The sequence below is a fragment of the Dama dama genome, chromosome 22 (assembly GCF_033118175.1).
Source record: "Dama dama isolate Ldn47 chromosome 22, ASM3311817v1, whole genome shotgun sequence".
Taxonomy (NCBI): domain Eukaryota; kingdom Metazoa; phylum Chordata; class Mammalia; order Artiodactyla; family Cervidae; genus Dama; species Dama dama.
This window is the reverse complement of record NC_083702.1, coordinates 16,867,485-16,887,216: the sequence shown is the minus strand read 5'-3', so window position 1 is coordinate 16,887,216 and position 19,732 is coordinate 16,867,485. Positions and strand designations below refer to the sequence as shown.

Sequence of the window (19,732 nt, the reverse complement as noted above, 5' to 3'; positions counted from 1 at the left end):
AGACCCTGTCTGGACACAAGGGATGCCTCTGGTCCATCAAAGGAAAACTGTCCCCCTTACATCTCCTCTCTATGAGGAGGAAAACTCTCCTCCACAACACTCAGCTGAAGCAGGTTCACCTCTATTACCTGGAGCAGATCTGGAGTCATGGCTGTCCTCACCATCTGACAGGAAGCCTAAAGTGGAGAAAACCAACACACAGAATGACCCTCCCCACACCCATGGGACCTGTGTTAAGGCTGAGAAGGGACAGGCCTGGCTCCTGCAGTGTAGACAGAGGCTGGGGGCTACGGGGCTGTGAGAGGCCATCCTGCCACTTTGAAGGAGCCACCTCTGTGAGCCTGGGGCACGAGTGGAGTCTGCTGATGCTGAGAAGATGTGCACAGCCAGTGGGTGGTGACAACCAGGGTGCCCAGGAGGGCAGGCAGAGACACCCACCTGGGCTGTCCAGAAGACCCTCCTTCAGTGTCACAAGGTAATCGAGCTCCTCATACACTGCTTCAGAAAGAGCATCTTCATAGCTGGATAAGGCTAAGAGATGCCCCAGCAGGTCAGAGATGTTGTCCCAGACACCCCGATCCAGCAGACCCACCTTTCATCTCCCCTGTGCTCACCCAGGGGCTGCCTGAACCTTGGCATTGTCTCCCACTCCGTGTATCATTTCGGCACCTTCTCCCCTGTCTGACCTGAATCCACAGTTCAGCCCCAACTCTTTTTGGTCTCATAAGACAGGCCATGACTTATGAGAGTTCACACCCTAGTCCTCTGTCTATTCAACCCTTAAAGCTTAGCACGGAGCACATGGAGTTCTGCAGACTCAGAACAGAGACCTGGCCCAGGCTCCCATCCTCACCCCTGCCCCATCTCCTGCCTGCACACACGCTCCCTGGTCCCCAGTTCCCCCTGCAGCCCACCTCTGCGCTCTGCTCTCCATCTGAGCACCTGAGTCACCAGGACGATGAGGACCAGGAAGAGAAGGGCCCCCAGGATGAGGAAGAAGACCCAAGGCAGGGAGAAGATGCCAGGGAGAGGATTCGAGGCTGGTCTGGTCCCTAAGGAGAACAGGCAAGAGGGCTGGAGAAGGTCCTAGGTACAGAGAAACCCCCTGTGCCAGCATTTCAAGGGAGCTCCAGACAATGGCATCCCAGCCTCAGACCCAAGTGCACTGACAGTGACTGGGGTTCTCCGAGTCTTGTCCTGAGACAAGTCAACTCCACTCCAGGGGAGACAGCCGGGGATTGTCAGGGAGCTGCCCTGCAGAGACAGCCTCTAAGGACCCGGCTCATCTCTTCTCCTTGGGCTTCAGGAGACAGAGCGTCAAACAGTCCTGGGACCCACACCTCACTGATGAGGAGCAACACTCAGGGGCAGGTGGGAGAACCTTAGAATCTGCACCACCGGAACCAGACTCACCTGGACTCTGGGTATGAGAACCTTCTGGCCCTGGGAACCAAGGCAGGGGAGTTCCCCAAAGTAATGCCCCGGCTCCTCCCCACCAGCCGGGGCTCCTCAGGCTCTTTATTCTCCTGAGCTGTCAGAGAGCCCACAGAACAGGTCCCTGGTATCTGAGTATTCTCCCCTGCCCGTGGATGGATCACGGTACCTGCTGTAGTCAGGGGCAATGTTGTCCTTGCACCTAAAGAGAAAAACAGGAGTTTGGAGCAGGGTGATTGGCCAAAACAGAGGGCAGCCCATTTTCCCCTCCTGAGCCTGAAATCACCCCTCAGTCTGCACAACATCAGTATCCAGTCCTCCCAGCTCCCCTGTCCTAGATCAGAGCCCCAGCACCAGGATGGGATACAAACTCCCGACCACACCCAGCTCAGCCTGCTACCCCCATGCTGCCCCAGCTCACCCAGGATGGACCCCGAGCCTCTCACTCACCAGAGCACCTCACACCAGCATCCTCCTCATGCTTGCAGTCGCTCTGCCCCCAGGGCTCCGCAGCACAGTCCCACAGGGAGGACTCCCGGCCCCCGCACCGCACCTCGTCCAGCCAGATGCTTCCATTTCCAGGGCCAAACACCGCGGCCCGCACGGCTTCCAGGGCCGGGCCACAGCCCAGCTGCTGACACACCACCTCGGCCTCTGCCAGGCTCCAGGAGTCATCGCACACGGTGCCCCAGGAGCCGCTGTGCCAGACCTCCACCCGCCCTGAGCACTCGCTGTCTCCTCCCCTGAGCCGGAGCTTCTCTCTGTCTGAAAAGGCAGCAGCCCCTCCTGTGACTCCCCTGGTGGGAGGAAGGAGCCCCTGGAGCCCTGGGGAGGGGGCGGGGCTGACGTACCTGTGCAGGGGGCAGCAGCTGGACAGCTCTTGGGTCTTCTTCCTACAAACAACAGGGAAACACTGGATCAGGAACAGCTGGGGGTGGTCCTGTCCCCAAATAACATTATCTAAATGTCCTTGGCTCAGTCCAAACAACAGGTGTAAACAGAGGCTCATTATCTACTGGGCTGAGACATTCACTGCATCTTAGCACCAGTTGAAAGAACTTTATTTACTTGTTTATCAGTCTCCACATCCCACAACAAAAGCAAACAAACAGACACAGAGACACACAAACACACACACGCACATTTTGTAGACTCAATTTCAACTCATCCCTTAGATTGGAAAATATAAAATCACTCTAACAACACCCTACAGGGTTGGGACAGACACAGAAACAAACATAAGTCACCTGCACACGTGATGTAGGCTTCCTCCTTTGGAAAGCAAGAGTTGTAATTCCAAGGGTCAGAAGAACAGTGCCAGAAAGAGGTGTCAGTTTTCCGACACCGGATTCCATCTACCCACCGGGGTCTAGAACCTTCCCTAAGAGCAACAGAAGAGCTGAGGGTTCCACTGTCCCCACAGCCAAGCTGTCTGCAGATCATGGACACAGTGATGTCATCCATGGGGCTGTGGCAGACACTGCCCCAGGTCCCGTTGTAGAAAACTTCCAGCCACCCAGCACACTGCTGGTCTCGCTCACCATCCTGAGGGCCAGAAACTCTGGTTGAAATAGGAGGAGACAGGACACAGTGAGCACTCCACTCAGTGCTCTGGGTTTTCCTCTCCTCAAGAAACTGTGGCCATAAATTCCTGATCCTGCTGAGGAAGTCACTAGGTGGCAAGACTGAAGACAAGATTTGTCTCTAGTTCAACTGACTTTGTCCTTTAATATCTGTCTTTCTACTTCTACTACAATGATGTAGTGGATACAAACAGAGAGGAAGACCAACCTGGACTTCTATAGGGAGGGCAGCTGAATCATGATTCCTGACAAAATCTCTAAAAGAGTATGTGAAAGGGAAGTGATGTGGATATTGGAGAGATGGGCAGAATAATGAACCACAATTGTCTAAGTCCTAATCCCTGGAAGCTGTGAATGTTACCTTTCATTTAAAAAGAGACTTGGCAGATATTTTTAAGACTAGAAACTTAGGACCTTGGGATGGTGATATTGGCCTGCAACATTATGCGTTAACCAAGTAAACCCAATGTAATCATATTTTTGGGCTTCCCTGGTGGCTCAGATGGTAAAGAATCTGTGACAATGCAGGAGCCCCAGGTTCAGTCCCTGGGTTAGTAAGATCCCCTGCAGAAGGGAATGGCAACCTACCCCAGTACTCTTGCCTGGAGAATTCCATGGACAAGAGAACCTGGCGGGCTACAGTCCATGAGGTCACAAAGGGTCAGACATGACTGAGAAACTCAACATTCATACCCACAATCACATCCTTAGACCTACCATCTGCAAAACTGGTATTCTCTTTTTGACTGTGTTTAGAGAGAGATGAGACATGGAAGAAAGGTCAGAGGAGAGAATGTTGTCTGAAGAAGAAAGAGGGCTCTGAGACAAGGAATGAGGCCACACTGAAGCCAAGAAAGGCTGGGAAAGGAGTCCTCCCCAGACACTCCAGGAGGAACTCAGCCCTGTGGACACTGGGATGTTGGTCCACAGAGACCCTCGTCAGACTCCTAGCATACGAAACTGAACAGAGTAAATCTGTGCTTTCATTACATCATCACCAGGATCTCCAGACTGTACTGCCACAGGGAACAGAGGAAAGAGCCCTGCTTTCACGTGGAAACTGTGAGAAACGGCTCTGCCAGGAAACACTGCTGGGAAGAAAGGACCAGAATCTCAGCTGCTGCAGGAGGAAGTGAAAGCACCCCCTCTTCACGTCTGCTGCAAAGACAGGCTCCATGGGAGGAAGCCTCCTTCTCTGGTCCTTTCAGCATCTCTCCCCCAGGGTTCAGACCCCCGTACTCCAGGGCCCCACCCCTCCCCCAGCCTGTGGACAGTGCGCAGCGCTGACCTGAGCAGATGACCCCCGCGTCCTCCTTGTGTCTGCAGTCATGCCGCCCCCAGCCCCGGGAAGGGCACTTCCACACGTGAGACTCATTTCCTGTGCAGTTCAGGTCGTCCAGCCAGATGGGCCCTGATCCCGCTCTGAAGTGAGCAGACCCCGTGGCATTGAGGGCTTCTCCACAGCCCCGCTGCCTGCACACCACGCGGGCATCGTCCAGGTCCCAGCCGTCATCACAGATGGTGCCCCAGGAGCCCTGCTCAAGGATCCCCACTCTCCCGGCGCAGGGACCGCCCCCGTCCACCAGGCGGAGCTGTCTGCTGTCTGAGGAGAGAGAAATGGGACAGTGGGCGTTGACCTGGGGAATGAAAAGATCTTCTGTCCTGTGGGACCCTCACCTGAGCAGTAGGGGGCGCTCTCCTCTGAGGCCGCAAAGCCTGCTACTTCAGACAGGGAGTCACTGCACTGGGGCAGCACCTGGGTCTGGTTTCCTGCAGAAACAACAATGATCAGAGGGCTGGGAAGGCTGGAAGTTTTTTAATATATCCACAAAATTTTTACTGTCATATCCACTGAGAATTCAGATATATGTCTCCTTCTCTTGAAGCTCTGCTGGCCTTCGTGAATTCCTAGTAAGCAATAGAAGGGAGTGAAAGTAACATTGCTTGACTCTCAGCAGCAGGTCTGAAAACTCAGGCAGCTTCCTGTGTAATCACTTAGGACTTTGCTTTAAGGCAAGTCTGCCCTGTTAAGGCTCTGTCCTGCAGAGACTGCCTCGTGCAGGTCTCTGGTCACTCAGTTCAACCCAGCTGCCAGGCTTGTTCATGAACCATCCTGGATTCCCAGCCCAGTTGTTTCCTCAGATGATGTCAGCCCCAGCTGATACTGGGTTGCAACCTGATAAGACTCCAAGACAAATACAAATCTGAGCACATCTCTAATTTTTTATGCAGGAAATTGTGAGAAAAGATTAAAAGGAGTTTTAAGCTGGTAAATTTTGAGGGAAATTCTGTTATGCAACAATAGTAACTAAACACTTAAACTTACTATATCACTAAGAATTTATGTAGACAAATGAAGTGTTTGTATTGTTTTCAAGAGGACTTGTATATGCATATGCATAGCATCTTTATCCATAATGACTCAAATTTGGGGTGCCACCTAAAACTGGTGACATTGCTTTTGGAACAAAGTAACAAGCAGAAGCTAGATGGGGTGGAGGAGATTATTAGCAGAAACCTGATGGGCTTGGGCAATGCTGTCGATTAGAACTGAAAGGAAGTGAGGAAACACCACTAGGGCTGAAGGAAAAATGCATGGTGATCTGTGTTATGCAGAATAAAATGGTCGCTTTAAGTGACTAGATTTTAAAGTAATTTTGTTTCATGGTAACAGTAACTAGAAAACACTCTCAGCCTCAGTAACTCAGTAATGAAGCAGCAAAACCAATCACTAAATATTTAGAAGATGTGAATGGTGTGATTACAAAATAGAGTATGTCCTGCCACGTCAGTAAACAAGAATGTCACAGCCATCAGCAATTTGGGGCCTCCAAATGTGAATCTCTGTGCCTGGAGGGCACCACGAAGGAAGCCCCAAAAGAAGAACAATGCCTGTGATCCAGCAGCTGTCAGCTGCCTCGACTGCCTACAGTGAGCAGTGATCAGAGAACTAAGGATGTAATAAAATCAAGAAGCTGGATCCTGGCCCCAGATAGCTGAGATGCACATAAAAAGAATGAATTCAGTGAGCCTGGCTGCTTGCATCTTCCCATGTATAGAAGAGTGCTAAGTTATCTGATTTTCCTTAATTAACAATAATCTTTGATGTTCATACTACCCGCCTCCTTTGTTGCAACTTCGATATAACCTGACTCCTTCCCCACTTCCTTGGAGCAGTTTCTCAAGGCTGCTTGACATGCTGTCTCCCAGGCTCAAAGTCTTGAGAATTCCCACCAAATAGAACATAACTCTTAACTTCTAGGTTGTGACTATTTTTTAAGTTAACACATTTAACAAACATACATCTCAAAATTACAGAATACACCTTATTCCAAGCACTTACAGACCATTTACTAGGGCTTATCATATACAAAAAGTCAGATCCAAAAAAATTTTTAAGGGCTAAAATAATTTTTTTAAAAATATATTTTTTACTAAAGTAGAATTAAGCTAAAAACAAAAGACAGATAGTAAAACCTTCTTTCCTGAAGTAAATATTCACACAATAAAATATATTGAGCATGTTTTCATAAGTTTTGACAATCACATGTGCCAGTGTAACCACTACCACAATTAAAATTCAGAATATATAGGATTACCCCCAAAAGTTCCTACATGCTTTTTGCAACCAATAAAAGCCCAACAAACACAGACCCAGGCAAATACCGATCCATCTTCTATCACAGTGTTACCAAATCCAAGCTCACTCTGCTCACCACACAACAAAACAATGAATCCAAGAGATGGGCGGTTGAGGCAAGGAAGAGACTTTAATGGAGAAGACAGTTGAGGGATGGATATAAGGCTTGCACCTCAAAATAACCATCTTGTCAGGGCCTGGTTGTCAGGTTCTTTTATGGATCAGAGATGAGGGAGAGATGAGGAAACAAAGTAAAAAGACTATATTCAACCCTTGCAAATGTCCCCTAGAATGGCTGTCCTCAGGCAGGGGAATGTATTAGTTTCATTTCCTTGCAGTCCTTCAGTTCAGTTCGGTTTAGTTGATCAGTCATGTCCGACCCTTTGCGACCCCATGGACTGCATCTCTCTGGGCCTCCCTGTTCATCACCAGCTCCTGGAGTTCACCCAAATTCCTGTCCGTTGAATCGGTGATGACATCCAACCATCTCATCTTCTGTCGCCCCCTTCTCCTCACACCCTCCATCTTTCTCAACATCAGGGTCTTTTCCAATGAGTCAGTTCTTCACGTCAGGTAGTCAAAGTATTGGAGTTTTAGCTTTAGCATCAGTCCTTCCAATGAATGCTCAGGACTGATTTCCTTTAGGATAAACTTGGATCTTCTTGCAGTCCAAGGGACTCTCAAGAGTCTTCTCCAACACTACAGTTCAAAAGCATCAATTCTTCAGCACTCAGCTTTCTTTATAGTCCAACTCTCACATCCATACATGACTACTGGAAAAACTATAGCTTTGACTAGATGGACCTTTGTTGCCAAAGTAACTTCTCTGTTTTTTTATATGCTGTCTAGGTTGGTCATAACCTTTCTTCCAAGGAGCAAGCAGCTTCTAATTTCATGGCTGCAGTCACCATCTGCAGTGATTTTGGAGCCCCCCAAAATAAAGTCTGTCACTGTTTCTGTTGTTTCCCCATCTATTTGCCATGAAGTGATGGGACCAGATGCCATGATCTTAGTTTTCTGAATGCTGAGTTTTAAGCCAACTTTTTCGCTCTCCTCTTTCACTTTCATCAAAAGGCTCTTTAGTTCTTCTTCACTTTCTGCCGTAAGGGTGGTGTTATCTGCATATCTGAGGTTATTGATATTTCTCCCGGCAATCTTGATTCCAGCTTGTGCTTCATCCAGCCCACAGGTGAGCAATTGAGGTTATCTCCCTGAGGCAGGCCATCATGTAGGTTTACAATAACAAAAAAGAGTTAAAGTCACAGAAGAGTCAGTGCAAACTTAAAACTAGCCCTTCCAGGTTACAACAATAGATTAGTTGTGTTTTCTAGGATTTAACAAAATCATACAATAGGTAATCCCTTTCACATGGCTTCTTTCAGTTAGCATGCACTGAGATTTTCTGTGTAGTTGGGTTTATGAGTAGTTTATTCTTTGTATTGTTTAAACCCTTACATTGTTGAATATGCCATAATTTGTTTTCCATTCTTTCTCTAAAGAAAATTAGAGTGGTATATTTTTTTAAAATAAAAATATTCTGACTTTTCTAGCTTAAATTTTTTATGGACATATCTTTTCATTCCTCTTGGGTAATAGAAATTTTGAGTAACATAAAGTTGTCTAAGAGCCGTTTTCTTATACATTATTATCATCAGTATATGAAGGTTCTAGTGAATCAATATCCTTCTCCAAACTTGGAATTGTCAGTCTTCTTAACTCTAGCCATTCTAGTTTGTGAATTTATATCTCATGTTTTAATTTGAATTTCCTTAATAACTAGGGATATTGAGTATCTTTTCATTTATTTATTGGCCATTTATATATCATCTTTGGGGAATTGTCTTTCTTAATCTTTTGCCCACATTTAAACTGGGTATGTCGTATTTTTTTGTTATAAATTTTTCACTTACTCAGGATACAAGTCCTCTGTTAGATATATTTATTGCAATTAATTTCTTCCTATCAGTTGAATGTCTTTTCATTTTCTTAATGTTTTCTTTCAAAAAGAAAAATATTTTAATTTTGATGAAAATCACTTCTCGTTTTTTTAACAAAAAATTATGTGCCTTAGGAAATGTTCGCCTTCTCCAGGATCATGGTAATTTTTCTTATATTTTCTCCTACACGTTTTATAATTGAATTTGATATGGGAATAGCCATTTATTGGAGCTACTTTGATGGATTGGGGGTTTTCTGCAGAGTGAAGATGGGGAGAATGGGACTTAACAATGTGAAATAAGGATAGCAGTTCATTTTCTCCCATGCAGACATTCAGTTAGCAGATTATTTTTTGAAGATATTATATTTTTCCTTTTGAAATATCTCTGTGTCTTTGTAGAATTTCAACTTAATATGAATTTGGATTTCTATTGCTGAAATTTTATGTTCTGTTGATCTATTTAGCTATCCTTATTCAATGACCACATTGCTCTGGATACATTGCAGGAAACTTGAAGTTAGTTTGCTTCTATTTTTGCCCTTCTTTTTCAAAATTGTTTTGTCCATTCTAGGTCCTTCACATTTAAATATATAATTTAGAATTGAGTTATAAAGTTCTACAAAAATATTGCTTGGATTTTGATTAGGATTAGATTGATCGTATAGATCAGCTGAAGAGAACTGACAACCGTCTTATGTTTTCAAATCCATGAACCAGGTATACATCTTTATTTTTTTAGATGCTCTGTGACTTTCAATGTAGAGTCCTTTAGATATTTTGTTAAGTTTCTTCCTATATATTTAACAGTCTTCATACTATGATAAAGGGAGTCGGATGACTGAGACGGTAAAGAGTCTGCCTGCAATGCGGGAGACATGGTTCAATCCCTGGGTTAGGAAGACACCCTGGAGAAGGAAATGGCAACCCACTCCAGTACTCTTGCCTGGAAAATCCCATGGACAGAGGATCCTGGTAGGTTACAGTCCATGGGGTCACAGAGAGTCAGACATGACTGAGTGACTTCACTTTTTTATACTATGTTAAGTGGAATTTTTCCAAATTTTCCCTATATTCTGCTACTGTAAAAAAATACCACTTATTTTTGCTTTATGCTTCATTGATCATTCGTGAAGACAGTCTGTGTACATGGATAAACTGTATATGAGTCATCAATCTGCGGCCCTAAGAAATGTGAACAAGCTATCCTGCATGTGACCAGTAGAGTTTCAAATTTTAAACAGCACGTTATATTCATTTAGTTATTCCACTTTATTCAATAATTTTTCTGCTACTTCTATGATTCTTCATCTTTGATTTTTTTACAGTTTAATTATAGTGTTTCTGAGAGAAGGTCTTTTGCATTCGGATTATAGGGTGACATATTAGCTTTATCAACCTGAATTTTCAAGCCTCTCCCCAAGTTAGAAAAGTTCACAGCCATTATTCATTTAAATACACTTTCTCCCACCCTCTCTCTCTCTTCTCCTAGACCCCCAGTTATTTTAATAATATTTGTATGTCAGATGGAGACCTATGAATCACATAGGATATCTTTGTTCTTTTTTACTCATTCCATTGGTTCTCCACTGACTGATTATTTCAAAGGTTATATCCTGTAGCCAATGATTCTATCTTGAATTTCATCTACTCTGTTGTAGATGCTCTCTATTGCATTTTTCCATTTAATTTATTAAATTCTTCAGCACCAGAATTTCTATTTCATTCTTCTTATAACTTCTCTTTATTAAATTTCTCATTTTATTCATCTATTATTTCCCTGGTTAATTGAATTGTCTTTCTGTCTTTTCTTGTAGTTCATTCAGTTTCCTCAAAACAGCTGTGTTGGATTCTTCAGGAGCTAGATCACAAAGTTTTATGTCATTGACATGTGTATCTTTGTCAGTTTTGCAAATTGATGACATCTTTCCTTGATTCTTCAAGTTCCTTGCAATTTTGCCCTGCTGCTTTTGCTTTAGATGTAGAAGACACCACATCAAATCTTTACTAATTACCTTAAGGGAGTGTGTACTCTTCTCTGACCTTATATAGACTCACTTGCTCTACATTTCTTGTTCCTTCTTGTAACAGAAACAAGCTTTTATGCCTTCTCTGGTGCTTATAACTCACCAGGCAGTTGGAAACCTCTCTTCTGTTTTGCAGAATGTTGTGCTACATCTCAAGTCTGTGGTTATCTCTTTGTCCACAGACCCTAGTCTATTTTTTTGAGATCACTCCGTTTACTGGAGTTTGCTCTCATTTCTACACTTGGGAACATACAAAAGCAGCTGTCAGAATGGTGACAGTAAGTATGAGTTTAGTACTCAGGGAATTGTAGTATCCACAGGCCTAGGGAGGGAGACTTTTGTTGACATTCTCCTAGAGGCTTATGGATGGGCTTCCTGCTTAAGCCCTGAGCATAGTCAGTACGAGTTGCATCCCTTTTACTCCGTTGGACATTTCTAATGACCTTTCATGTTTCCTCTCTCCCCACAGTCAAGGAGGTTCAACCCCAGAACTCTGGGTTTTGCTGGAGAGAAATTGGTTTCCCCGGCAGTGTTGAGTGGGCACTAGCTCACTGCTCTCCTTTTCCCCCATTGGAGAGGCCCCACTGGATAGTTCAAATTTATGCTGTGTCACCTTGGAGTGAGGGGCAGCACTGGCAAAATTCTTTAATCCTCTCCAATCATTCAAACTTTTATTTTGGCTTCAACAGAGTACTGAAATCTCCCCTCAGGAATCCTGGACCTCTAACAATTTTCCTAGGTGTCTAACCAAGTCAGCACTCACCAGGTTTTTCCAGATTTTGCATGACCATAGCCCAGGGGGTTGGGACAGGTTCACTAGCTTCTGCTGAGTCCAGTCTGTACCAACGTCTGTCTGCCTATTACTGGATGCCCAGGTGGGTGATCATCTTCATATTGGATCCCACAACTTTCACAGAAGCTCTTTTAACCATGGATGTATGGTTAATTACTTGTTATAAAGAGAAGCAAATAGGAGGGATATCTTATGCCACCGTGATGCTGACATCATTTCCTCTTTACCAAGACTTAAACATTTAGCTAAAGTGAAAATTCTTTGAATAGTACCAGTTTAAATGACACAAGAACCAACAGAAAATCTGAATAATTCTGATTTATTAAAAAATACAGAATTTGTATTTAAACTTTCCTACTATGAAACCAAAAGAAAACAACTTCAGGTTCAGATGTATTTCAGAAAAAAAACAGTTAATAATAACTTGTGAAATCAGAATTTCCTGAATTTGAATAATGTCTTTGTACTTAAGAAATACATGCTGAGTGAAAAGACAGCCCTCAGATTGGGAGAAAATAATAGCAAATGAAGAAACAGACAAAGGATTAATCTCAAAAATATACAAGCAACTCCTGCAGCTCAATTCCAGAAAAATAAATGACCCAATCAAAAAATGGGCCAAAGAACTAAACAGACATTTCTCCAAAGAAGACATACAGATGGCTAACAAACACATGAAAAGATGCTCAACATCACTCATTATTAGAGAAATGCAAATCAAAACCACAATGAGGTACCATTACACGCCAGTCAGGATGGCTACTATCCAAAAGTCTACAAGCAATAAATGCTGGAGAGGGTGTGGAGAAAAGGGAACCCTCTTACACTGTTGGTGGGAATGCAAACTAGTACAGCCACTATGGAAAACAGTGTGGAGATTTCTTAAAAAACTGGAAATAGAACTGCCATATGACCCAGCAATCCCACTCTGGGCATACACACTGAGGAAACCAGATCCGAAAGAGACACGTGCACCCCAATGTTCATCGCAGCACTGTTTATAATAGCCAGGACATGGAAACAACCCAGATGCCCATCAGCAGATGAATGGATAAGGAAGCTGTGGTACATATACACCATGGAATATTACTCAGCCTTTAAAAAGAATTCATTTGAACCAGTCCTAATGAGATGGATGAAGCTGGAGCCCATTATACAGAGTGAAGTAAGCCAGAAAGATAAAGAACATTACAGCATACTAACACATATATATGGAATTTAGAAAGACGGTAACGATAACCCTATATGCAAAACAGAAAAAGAGACACAGAAATACAGAACAGACTTTTGAACTCTGTGGGAGAATGTGAGGGTGGGATGTTTCAAAAGAACAGCATGTATACTATCTATGGTGAAACAGATCACCAGCCCAGGTGGGATGCATGAGACAAGTGCTCGGGCCTGGTGCACTGGGAAGACCCAGAGGAATCGGGTGGAGAGGGAGGTGGGAGGGGGGATCGGGATGGGGAATATGTGTAAATCTATGGCTGATTCATATCAATGTATGACAAAACCCACTGAAATGTTGTGAAGTAATTAGCCTCCAACTAATAAAAAAATTTTAAAAAAAACAAAAAAAAAAGAAATACATGCTGAGATATCTGGTAAAGGAATCTAATGGGTATGGTAATTCTCATATGGTTCAGCAGGGGAAAAAAACCCTGACTGAGGTATATATTTATTTCTTATACATCACTCTCCATGATTATACTTAAATAGCCATGTTTACTTAACAAATGTATTTCCCTTAATGTTTCTTGCCCCTGATCTGAAAAATGAATGAATAACAATGGAACCTGTATTTCATTGTGAAACTTCTAATATCTGAAGCCAGTTTTCCCCCACTCTCTGCTCTTGAGAACATTTCACTCCATGAGCATCCTAGGTACCAGTAGCCCTTCTCTCTCTTATCTGAGTAGATCACAGAGGCCATGTTTCCATGGAAACAGTCAGGACCACCCCGGGCAGTCACAGGGCATTTCCACAGGAAGGACTCTGCTGGAGTCCAGCCCCAGCAGGGCCAGGAGTACCCAAGGGATGAGTGGCGTCAGCAAGGAAGAGGACAGACACACACAGAAGGTTGCGTGGAAGAAAAAGCTTTTTTATTTTTAGGACAGCTCAGGTTTTATAGAATGAACGTTACCTCCCCCTTAAGTCACCACATATTACATCAGATATTGGTTTCCTGCTTCTGTCAATATTTTTCTTTCCCATGTTTTTCCCCTATGCATTCATCTGGAACATTTCCGATTACAGGGGTTTTTCTTAAATGTCCCGCACATTAGTGTTCTTGCCTCAATGGCCTAACATTTTCACTCTAACAAAAACAATGTTCCACAAATTTCAGGTATAGTATGAATTCTTTAGACAATAAAATACATGGGAAGGGTTACACAAACATGTTTGACATTTCTGAGAATGGTACCATGTGAAAACTCTGATATTTTTCTTTACCTAAAATTACAAAGTCTACAGTGATTAACTATGAAGCAGCAAAACACCTCTATTGACAGTGAGGTAATGGCAGTGAAGCTGGTTGATATAAATCTTCTATTGAAACCCTGTGTACCCCATTTCCTAACTCTACAAAAATACCCATAATCTTCCATGTTGTTTAAAAAAGGGGAAACAATGGATAAATAGCAGCAAGGAAATAGCAATAATGAAAACCCTCTCAACCAAGGAGCAAGTAAACTGAAGCAGTATATCTACTTCTAAATCTAAATGCCTCTACTCTTTTCTATTCTAGAACATTATAATCTTTTAAGCAAGCAGCCAAAATATGCCTGTGGCCTCTTCCTTTTTGACTTGATGTTTATGGTCGTGTCCTGAGCCAGAGCAATCATAAGCATTTCTAAATAGGCTTGGACTTTTCCAGGGAGGCCTTATTACTATATATTACATTTCCAAAAATTAATAGAAAGCCCAACAACAGTAAGACAGAAAGAGGAAAGAGACATACCGGGCCCCCGGGACAACCCCGAGGGGACGAGCTGCCTTGCAGGTTCCTCTCTCATCCCGTGACCTTATCACAGTCTGGGTACATCCCAGTGATTCCCGAGGGGACATATCGGGCCCCTGGGGCAGCCCGTGTGAGGAAGAGCTGCCTTGCATGTTCCTCTCTCGTCCTGTGACCTTGTCATGGACTGGGTGCATCCCAGCGGCTCCCAACATCTCCCCCTTTTTTATTTTTTAGAAGAGCAGAATGGAGTTCCAGAGAGACCTCTTTGACGCTCTTGGTCAGGATCCTAACAATGCAAGGAAGTAAAAGAAATAAAATTACAACTATAAAAATAGATGCCACAATTTCTAAGACAGATGACAATAGATTGTTGTGAGAGAGGAAATCTGAAAGGCTAGTAAAAAAGTCATTGGCAGTTTGAGTGGCGGAAAAGTCAAGGTGAGATTGGCCTATGTCTTTGATTTTTTGATGGAGTTTGGTTAAATTTATACTAGTATCAGTATCAGAACTGTTCTAAATCTCAACAATGTGATTGCGAACTTGGTCCCAAGAATTTGAAGAATCATTAAGTTTTAAAGGAGTAACACAAATCTATCTATATTTAAGAGACAAATGGACACGTAAAGCCTGAAGCTCAGTTTTTATATGTAATACAGCTTTTTTTAAAGCATCTACTTTAGCTTTTAATTTTTTATCAATAGTTTTTTGAGTAGCAAGAGTAAGTGAAACGTTTATAGACAGATCATTAACATGCTGAGCGGTATGCACTTGCTGCGAAAGTGAAACTGTGGCAACAGTAACTGAAGCTATAGAGGCTATCAAACCAGAGATCCCTAAAATCAACAGTCTTATCAACCTATGAGGTTTAAGCAATTTTTTTACTTGCTGTAGAACTAGCAATCTATAATTATCATACCAAATACCCGTAATATTGACTGGTATCATAAGATAAGGAGGTCTTTTAAGAATAACAAAGGCTTGAATATTAAAAGAAGTTATACAGGTAGACAGTATGCATTGATCACAAGTAACTATTGTAGGTCTTCTAGTGTAATTAGGATATATTTGCAGTTTGTTGGAGTCATTAATATACATGAAAGCATAAGGCGATGGTAAACAAGCCTGAATATAGTATAATATAGTTTTATTGAGCCGAGTTGAAAGTATAGAGCTGACTGTTGCCACAGCTCTCTATAAGTCAGGCTGCCAATGCACGTGTCCGTCCATCTGTTATGTTAACATAGGAGGGAATAAGGCATTGTGGTGCCATCTAGAGGCAGTCACTGGCCAGGGCACCATTGAATTTTTTCAGTTTATAAATCTGTTGGTGTAATTTTTAATAGTTTTAGGATCAAATTTAGGATTTGGATTATTCTAATCATTTGTTGCAACATTTTTACCTCCAGCAATTTTATAATCAATGTGAGAATCATAAGTACACAATTTTCATGGTGGGTACCCTATATCATAATTAATTGTATTCCACACTTTATCAGATTTATTAAATGATTTAGATGGAGGTCCTAAACACTTAGAATAAGGTGGTGGACTGCCCAGGTTGGATGCATGAGACAAGTGCTCGGGCCTGGTGCACTGGGAAGACCCAGAGGGATCGGGTAGAGAGGGAGGTGGGAGGAGGGATCGGGATAGGGAATACATGTAAATCCATGGCTGATTCATGTCAATGTATGACAAAAACCACTACAATATTGTAAAGTAATTAGCCTCCAACTAATAAAAATAAATGAAAAAAAAAAAAAGAATAAGGTGGTGGAGCCTTGTCTTTAGTTTGAATATGAGGATCTAAGATTTTCGGCAATTTCAAGAACATCGACCAAACATATCTGGTCTTTTAGCCATTTGTTGGTGAGTCAGTTACAATTGCCTTTTTAGAGGCTCTCATACAGCCAACCTTGAACTGTGTAATCATCATTTTTTTAGTCTCATTGTGTGGAAAATTTAAGCAAATTGGTGGGTTGCTAGTTAGCCCATAAAATGTAAAATTAAAATTAATTGGATATTTTCTTGTACGATAAGGAGAATAGGATCTTCCAAGCACTTTAGGTTTATTCAGAAGTTACCCTTATTGGCATTTTATCCCAGGTAACAACCTGTAAAACTGGTGGATCTGGAAAATAAGCCTAATAAGCATCATGAGAAGAGACCAATATTACCTGACATGAATGTAGAGCCAAGATGGCAAGGAAGTGGTTTTCAGCAGTAACAGGAATCTTTCGAGATTTTATCATGTTTGTGGCAAGATGACAGAGACGCTTAACTTGACCCCACGTTGGTCTATCGACGCGTTGTGTGGCTTGAGAAGGTCGTCGATGCAGCCGTGGTCTTTTATGATGATGCTGAGATGACATTTCCGTGAGTGATAGACAGGCCAACTGATCAATGGGAGGATCTTTAGGAGGTGGTGTAGATGCTGAGCTGGATGCAGGGGACGTCTCTTCAAGGGGATTCTTTGGCGGCGGTTGAGGGCACGGCGGTGGTGGCAATTTCTTTTTGGTCATCCGAGGCATCGGGGGCTGTTTATTTTTTAATGGGTTGTTGGACATGTCGAATTAATCTATCTGGAATCCACAAGGGAGAATCTGCATTCTGTTAAAAAAAAAACACAAGCATAGCCTCGACTGCTGGTTAATAATACCTTAGGTCCCCTCCATGTTGGGAAAGAAAGTCCTTTCAGCGCACCAGGGGTTTTGGGTTATTGTGTTATGGATTCCAATGACACAACATGGCCTTATTACCCTGTAAATCAGTGTTGAGATTATTGAGCACGAACAGAGCGTGCTGCAAAACATGAGGGGAGCTGTACTTAAATTCTCCTTCTTGTAATTTAGTAATTTGAATTTTTAAGGTTTGGTGAGCTCTTTTTACTATAGCTTGTCTTTGAGGGTTATAGGGAATTCCTGTAGAGTGGGCAGTGTTAAATCTAGCACAGAAATCTTTAAATGGTTTGGAAGTATAAACAGGAGCATTATCAGTTTTTAAAGCTTTAGGAATCCCTAAGTAAGAGAAGCAGGTAAACAAATGCTGTACCACATCTTTGAAGGCCTCCCCCGTTTGGGCAGTAGCCACTGTGGCATGAGAGCATGAGTCTACAGTGACATGTACAAAGGACAATTTACCAAAGACTGAATGTGAGTAACATCCATCTGCCACAATACATTAGGGAGTAGGCCTCTCGGGTTGACTCCAAAGGTCAGAGGAGGCAATGTTGTAGGGCAATGGGCGCAGGCCTGCACAATTTCTCATGCAGCCTCTCCAGGGATTTGGAATTGGCATCTTAACGCTGAGGCATTTTGATGATGCAATGCATGAGAATCTTTAGCTTTTTCTAAAGCTGTAGCAATGTAAGGTTTGGTAAGAGCATCAGCAAGTTCATTATATGCATGTAAGGGACCAGGTAATTTAGAGTGCGCTCGAATGTGCCCTACAAAAAATGACTTACTTTGGCTCCAAATCTGCTGCTGCAGTTCAGAGAGCAGCTGAAAAATAGTGGTTTTGTTTTCCGGCAGTACTGCAGTCTCGATATGGGGAAATAGTCTTACCACATATTGTGACTCAGAAAAGAGGTTAAACTCATGATCTGCAGACATTGCAAAGGCAGCAATAACGGCCCTTAACTCTGCCTTTTGAGCAGAAGTTTTTCTTGTTAATATAACCTTATTAATATTTTTTGTAAGAATAGCTGCTTTTCCATTAGATGACCCATCTGTGAATGTATTACAAGTTGTTTGTAAAGGTTTATTTTTACAAAGCACTGGAAAGATAACTGGGTGCTTGGACATGAATTGTAATATGGGACTGGAAGGCATATGGTGCAATACCTGACCTGAATAGCTGCCTAAAGCTATCTGCCAATCTGTATTGAGGCCTATCAAAGAATCCAATTGCTCTTTTGAGTATGGTACAGTAATCTCTTGTGGCTCCTGACCAAATAGTTCTGTGCTTTGTTTGCATCCCTTAACAATCAAACCAGCCACAAGCCCAGGATACGGGCTTTTTAGCAGTTCCAAGCAAATGAATCCACTCTAGGGGTCCATTTTGCCAAAGCACTCCTGTTGGAGCCACTGCTGTGGGAAGCAATATCAACCGCCAACCTTTAGCATAATTTAATCTGGGAATCTGAGACTGTTGCAAAGCCTGTCTGACCCGGGCCAAGGCCTCTTTTGCCTCAGGAGTTAGAGTTCTAGGTGAAGAAGGATCAGCATTTCCTTGTAATATATTGAACAGAGGCTTTAATTCTGTAGCAGTTAATCTTAAAAAAGGCCTGATCCAATTAATATCTCTCAATAATTTTTGGAAATCATTTAAAGTATTCAAGTGGTCAGTCCTCAGCTGTAAAGGCTGATGAGTGACTGTTTCTGAGTTTAAGAGTCTGCCTAAATAGGTTATTGGAGGATTAACTTGAATCTTTTCTGTAGAAATTTTAAGTCCCTCACTCGGTACAGTTTCCTCTAGTTTTTGTAGAGCTTCTTGTAAAATGACTCTATCTGCATATGCCAAAAGTGTATCATCCATATAATGTATCAAATAAACTTCAGGATATTGGCTTCTAACACTTTGAATTGCTTTATCCACAAACTTTTGACAAAGTGTAGGACTATTTTTCACTTCCTAAGGAAGTACTTTCCATTGATATCTCTGATAGGGCTGTTTAAAATTAGTTGAAGGTAGGCTAAATGCAAACCTCTTCCTATCCTGTACAGTCAAAGGGATGGTGAAAAAACAATCCTGCAAATCTAGAACTTATCACATTGTACCTTTTTGGGACAGCAACTGGGGAAGGCAGTCCCAGTTGCAGAGCCCCGTATCTTTCATGGTAGCATTTATTGCTCTAAGGTCCTGCAACAATCTCCATTTCCCAGATTTTTTTTTTTTAATAACAAATATAGGGGTATTCCAAGGGCTATTCTATATGTCCTGCCTCAAGTTGTTCTTGAACTAAGGCTGTGGCTGCTGACAGTTTTTCTGATGTTAACAGCCACTGTTCAACCCATACTGGGGTTCCTGGTTTCCAGGTAATGGGGTCAGCAGTATGAACAATGGCCTCCATTATAAATTTGGATATCTTAAGCCCAATCATTGATTATTAACTTGTGGTTTTACAGGGTATAACCTGCCCTGCTGGGTTTTTTTTTAACCCATTTTGAGGATCATATTTCATTTGCAGCATTTGAGCTGATATTTTTTCATCTGGGCTATACAACAAAATTCCCATTTGGGCTAAAATGTCTCATCCCCATAATGTGAAGGGGAGAGAAGATAATACATAAGGCTGGAAGATACCCTGCTGACCTTCTTTTTCTTGTCAAGATATTTGTGAGCTTTTTACCACTGAGGGT

The 19,732-nt window shown here is 42.7% G+C and overlaps 1 pseudogene; it reads right to left on the bottom strand.

The window, feature by feature from the left end:
- Positions 1-19,732, bottom strand: part of LOC133043710 (antigen WC1.1-like) — a 53,911-nt pseudogene that overhangs the window by 2,808 nt on the left and 31,371 nt on the right.